The sequence below is a fragment of the Geotrypetes seraphini genome, chromosome 5, assembly GCF_902459505.1.
Source record: "Geotrypetes seraphini chromosome 5, aGeoSer1.1, whole genome shotgun sequence".
Classification (NCBI taxonomy): domain Eukaryota; kingdom Metazoa; phylum Chordata; class Amphibia; order Gymnophiona; family Dermophiidae; genus Geotrypetes; species Geotrypetes seraphini.
The window spans coordinates 70,804,586-70,810,476 of NC_047088.1; the positions used below are offsets into that span (position 1 = coordinate 70,804,586).

The 5,891-nt window shown below is 40.8% G+C and overlaps 1 long non-coding RNA gene across 1 annotated transcript; it reads right to left on the reverse strand.

Annotated features, from left to right (window-relative positions):
• Positions 1 to 2,363: 2,363 nt before the first annotated feature.
• Positions 2,364 to 5,459, reverse strand: LOC117361257. Its single transcript, XR_004539617.1, has 2 exons — positions 4,859 to 5,459; positions 2,364 to 2,764 (listed from the first exon to the last, which is right to left on the reverse strand). It is a non-coding gene; the product is annotated as an uncharacterized LOC117361257 (long non-coding RNA).
• Between the last annotated feature and the right edge of the window lie 432 nt (positions 5,460 to 5,891).

Here is a 5,891-nt window from a genome sequence, read left to right on the forward strand (position 1 = left end):
TGGGTACATATTTGGAGCCAGCCCAACAAGCCACAAACTGAGATAACTGTTGTGTGCTTCTAGTAAAGGATGAAGGACTCCTGAGGAAGGCATTATCAGCCAAAACATGGACCATGTTGGGTCCTGCTACACATTCTACTGTGTATAATTTTTTTTTTTTTTACTGTTAAAATTTTAATAAAAAACATAATTTATATTTTCTTATACTAAAAACTCACCAATACTTTGTTTCACACTTGTTCCTAGTAAAGCCACAATTGCTAGTGACTCTTTTGTCAACACATTGGGCATGCTGAGAATTAGAGTGAAAGGGCTTATTAAATTCTGTTACTCAAGTCAGCCTTTTGTTTTGTTCCAAAATCTTTATGGACCCTGAAGGTTATGTTATGACACTAGAGTGGTAAGAAATTCAATTTAATTGAACTATAAAATGTTGGTATCTCTAGTGTGTTAAAGGATGGGAATTAAACTCTGCTGAGTAAGATGTGTTGTATGGAATTTAATAATGTATATCCAGGAGGAATAAAAGCAAAGTGAAGAAGTTTAACAGCAAATGTTTCATTACAAAGTTCCTGTGCAATCTTTACAAACTGTGTGAATGTAGTTTTCTGGTGTGGCAGTGATGAATTCCCCAATACACAGTGGCCATTGCAGAACTCTGAGTTCACCAGGGCTGTATTGGCTTATAATATGGTGATTCTGTATTTAAATCAGTAGAGCAAAGTATTTTCTCAGTTACTACTACTACCGTGTTTCCCTGAAAATAAGACATTGTCTTATATTAACTTTGGGGCCCAAACAACACACTAGGCCTTATTTTAAGGGATGTCTTATTTTTCCCTGGTGCCCTATACCTTACCTGAAGGTGCTGCAGTAGAGATGACTGACTGAGACAGAGACTAGAGCAGGGGTGTCCAATGTCGGTCCTCGAGGGCCGCAATCCAGTCGGGTTTTCAGGATTTCCCCAATGAATATGCATTGAAAGCAGTGCATGCAAATAGATCTCATGCATATTCATTGGGGAAATCCTGAAAACCCGACTGGATTGCGGCCCTCGAGGACCGACATTGGACACCCCTGGACTAGAGAGTTGCGTGGGGACAGAAATCAAACCCATCCCTGCTGGAATCAAATCCATCCCCGCCCTGAGAAGATGCTGTGAACCTTTTCATAAATTGACCTCGCAACAACCCAATTGCTGTATATAATATAGGTTTATTAGCAGTAGACAAAAGTCAGCTTTCATGGAACAATAAAGTACAGCACATTGAGCCAATGGTTAACATATGGAGTGGCCTGCTCTGATATGTATCCATCCTGAAGCTTAGGCCAGCTGGTATGCTACTTATATACTTTAGTTCAGTAACTTAAAGTAACACCTAGTTACGGATTATATGCTCACTTTTTATTGGGTTGACACATCTAACGTATCTATTGATTGTATAGTCTGCATATTTATCTCGGAGCCGTACTAAAGCATGATGTCACCTAGTGTCAAATCTGACATGCCTCCCTATTTTCCTTGACAATGCATTCTTAATACTAAGTTCAATAATTTCTGAGAGTGGGCCTCCTCCCTTCCTGAGCTTGATTGTTGATTGTCAGCATTTCTGATAACTTTTGGTAGGACAATTTGTTTGGGTTTGTCTTCTGGAAAGTTCTGAAACATTCAGTGCTGCTACCGTCAGCAGATATGTGCCAGTTTCTGGGGCAAAGTTGAATCTTTTACATAGGCTTCTTGTCTCTTGCTGACAGGGAGAGAGATGATTGTTCAGAAACTTGAATTCATAAGCACACTGTCTCTCTTAAAAATATCATCAGGGGGTCTCTTAGGGGTCTTCACATTCATTCTTATGATGGTCTTATTCCCTATTCTTCCTCATCCCCTCTTGAAGCCTAAGGAGGCTTCACCAATCTAGATCAAGGTATAGATAAGGTTATTGTTCCTACAAAGTCGACCACATCGAGAAGGGGGAAAGGAGGAAGGGCCATTATTCAGGAATCAAGCTTAGTAAGATTAAGAAGACAATTGTCACTACCACCCCCAATCTAATAGGATACCAGCTTCATGAGGACTCAGGATAAATCTTGCATATAATAATAATACATGAAAGCAAAAGAAAACAATCAAAAAACATTACGCATAGAAATAGTTAACCAGAAAAATATCTGGAAAATTCTGACATTGATTGCACATTTGATATTTAAGGGCTTCATCTTGTCATAAGGCCACCCCTCTAGAATAAATCAACGAAACTTTTAACTGCAAGCTTGATTATTTCCAGGTCGGTTGAGGTGAGAGATAATCAGGGTATAGATATGGGAGTCTAAACAGAATGAAAAATACATAACAAGGTTTCCCCCCCCCCCCCCCACTGAAAGATGCAATCAGACAAAGCACACGAATCTTGCAATAGGTTTGTTGCTATCATACTATTGCAAACACATGATAATATACATAAACTAACACTGCATAAGTCCAGGAAAAACAACTCAAACTTTAAAGTTCTGTCTTTTGAATTTCACTCTGCCATTTTAGGCCGATGATCTCGGTGGCAATAGTAAATTAGACAATCGGACCTTTTTATGGTGGCTAATGAAGAAAAGTCTCAGTGCGGTGTGTCAATCCATGTTAGGCCGCAGTACTCGGCTATGGACAGTCTTTCCAGAAATCAGGCAGTTGTTAAAGTCTCTTTCTTTGTACCCTAGTCTTCTCTATGTGGGAGAACTTGCCCCTCCTCTGGATACTCTGTAAATGGAAGTCCTCAACAAATGTTAAAAAGATGATTGTATTAAAGAGCAAAAGTGCAAACAGCAAAATTAATTCATCATAGCTATCCTCATCATATTTGAATATGTGCCTCACAGTTGTATAGTAATGTCTCAAAATTTAGCACCTTAAATCTTTTCCAATTGTAAGCAGACTCAACAGACATGCCACCACCAGCCATATGTGATTTGGAAAGGCTGTGTATATCACTAGTGGCATATATTCAACATCTGTGCTGTTTTTATTTTCATTTAAAATTTTTATATATATTATATAATTTAATTCTTGTCTAAAATACTACCATCTTGGTTAGTATGAACAATTAAATTCATATATGAAGCCAAAATCATTTAGCTTGACGTCATATCTTTAGTTAATGCTACAATACAAAACTCTTGAATACATTGGCAGTGGTCACATTTGTAAAGGCCATAGTCTAGCCTAGGGGTAGGCAATTCTGGTCCTTGAGAGCCGGAGCCAGGTCAGGTTTTCAGAATATCTACCATGAATATGTATGAGATGGATTTGAATGCACTGCCTCCATGAGATGCAAATCTATCTCATGCATATTTATTCTGGATATCCTGAAAACCTGACCTGGCTCTGGCTCTCGAGGACCGGAATTGCCTACCCCTGGTCTAGACAATTATGGCATTTACATGTTTATATGGGCTCTAATAGCATCCCAATAACGTTCATTGGTAATTTGTACACATAAATTCTTATTGCTTTACAAATCTTTCATTTGATAACAAGGCGGTACAAGGAAGAAAAAGTGTATCACATGCTTACTTATAAGAGAGGGATAATTTCAAAACATATGGGAGACTCGTAAAAATAGAACAGACCAGGAAATAAATGTTCCCAAGTGAGCAAGGATAGGAAGAAAAAATCTCCTTCAACATTTCAGGCCCAAGGACATACACACTCCCTCCCTATGACCAAAAATTCTCATTTCTTCCATTCCCCTTGTACACAACTATCTCTCTTTCCCTCTCACTGACACACCCACACCCAATTCTCCCTGACAGTGGAGGGAAGGCTTTGCGTCAGTCATGTGCAGATTAGCCATTGTTAGAAACAGGATACAGGGCTACATGGACCTTCAGTCTGCCCCAGTATGGCTATTCTTGTGTTCTTTTAAGAACTCTGTAGTATTAAATATTGCACATATGCATATGGATGGACAGTACTGTTGCAGTAACCTCATTAGGCATTCACATTCCTCACACCATACAAATAAAGAAAAAGATTTTCACATGCATCAGATTGATTCCATCTACATTCTGTCACTTTTATTTTATTTTTTTCTCTCTCTGTTACTCCCCCACCTCCATCTGTTTTCCTTCTCTTCTTTTCAAAGTCCTAGGGTCCCAGAGAGCAATGTAGGAGCAAGATGAGATGCTCTGTCACACTCCACCCCCTACCCTAAATGCTCTTCCAACAGGCATAGCCTGTCTTTGTTTCCAATCTCGGTGATTTATTATTTTGCTGCCGGCTTCTATGGAAATTTTTTTCTCCTTATTAGTATCTCAATAATTTAAGTTCAGCTCAGAAATTTCCTGGAATGACAGATTATGAAAACATATTATGGCTAAGACAAGAAACACTCAAAATCACAAAATAATATTATTCGTAACAATATGAGCCTTCTTTAACATACTGTTGCTTCTATATTACATGTTCTCTGTTTCTCTTAACTCTCCTCTCTTAATCTTTATTCCATTTGTTTTGCTGACTCTCCTAAAGACAGTTTCTTTCTGCCTGTTTTTCTTCCCTCATTCCCACTTTCCCTCTCTCTCTTCATTTTTCTCATTTCAAACAACCTCCCTGCTTTAAATATGCTGCCTGCTTTGTACCCATAAGATGTTCACTCAGCATGTTCAAAGTAAGAAAAGGCACCTGTTTCCTCTGAATCGTACATGCTCTGGTGTACTCCTCTCTTACTTTGCATCCGGATTCAGAGACCAGAATAAACGGTCAGTAAGCAGGGCATTTCATCATGAATCCCACATTTTCTTCAGAGCTCTATAATTCATACATCTCAACCGGATCTTGAACAGAGGGCAAGGTTTCATCTAAGGTTACCTTTGTTTGCAGAATAATCTCTCTGTGCAAGGCCTCCACGTTTCAAGCATGTCAGTTGGAGATTTGCAGTGTGTCCATCCGCATCTCTCTTGCTCTCTCCTCGCACGCTTCCAACTTCTTCCAGCCTGCACGCGGCACGTGACTGACACGACATCGGGGAAAGACTTCCGGTTGGCTATGTGTGCGTGCTGCAGGCAGGAAAAAAAAGATAAGCCTCGTCTGGACTTGAGCTGCCTCCAACCCCGCGGGATGCCCGAGACCACGAGAGGCATCCCCACGACCCGAGTGGGCGTCCCCAAGGGATCCCTGGTGTCCCCATTCAGCTCTCTAACAGAGATTGACTGAGAGCAAGTGGACTCTAGGACCCTGAGGCATCCACCAGGAGCCCCGTTTCAGGCCGTGCTGCAGCTGCTATAAGCAACTGATAAAATTGCTTGTTCTGCTCCCTGTCAGTAGTGGAGACAACTGGGACAAAATGCAGGTTAGAGGGACATTCAGCAGCCACAAGGAAGCTTCTGTGCGGCTGCTGCAGCTGATCAATAGCTTTTCTTGCTTTGTCAGCTGCGGAGACAACTGGGACAAAATGCACGTTGGAGAGACGTTCAGCAGCCAAAGGGAAACTTTTTTGTGCGGCTGCTGTAATTACTTTTCCTGCTCCCTAGCGGTGGCGGAGATAACTTCTGGGACAAGCACAGATTGGAGGGGGCCGAGTCACGCTTCTTCGTAACTAGGGCTTATTTCCAGGGTAGGTCATAATTTCAGGGAAACACGGTATTATTAATTATTTTTATAGTGCTACCAGACATGCGCAGTGCTATATAGAGTCACAAAGAAGACAGTCCCTCCAGCTCAAAAAAAGCTTACAATATAAACAAACGAGACAGACAAACAGGATGACATGGATACAGTTAAGGCAGGGGTCTCAAAGTCCCTTCGTGAGGGCCCCAATCCAGTCGGGTTTTCAGGATTTCCCCAATGAATATGCATGAGATCTATGTGCATGCACTGCATTCAATTCATATTCATTGGGGAA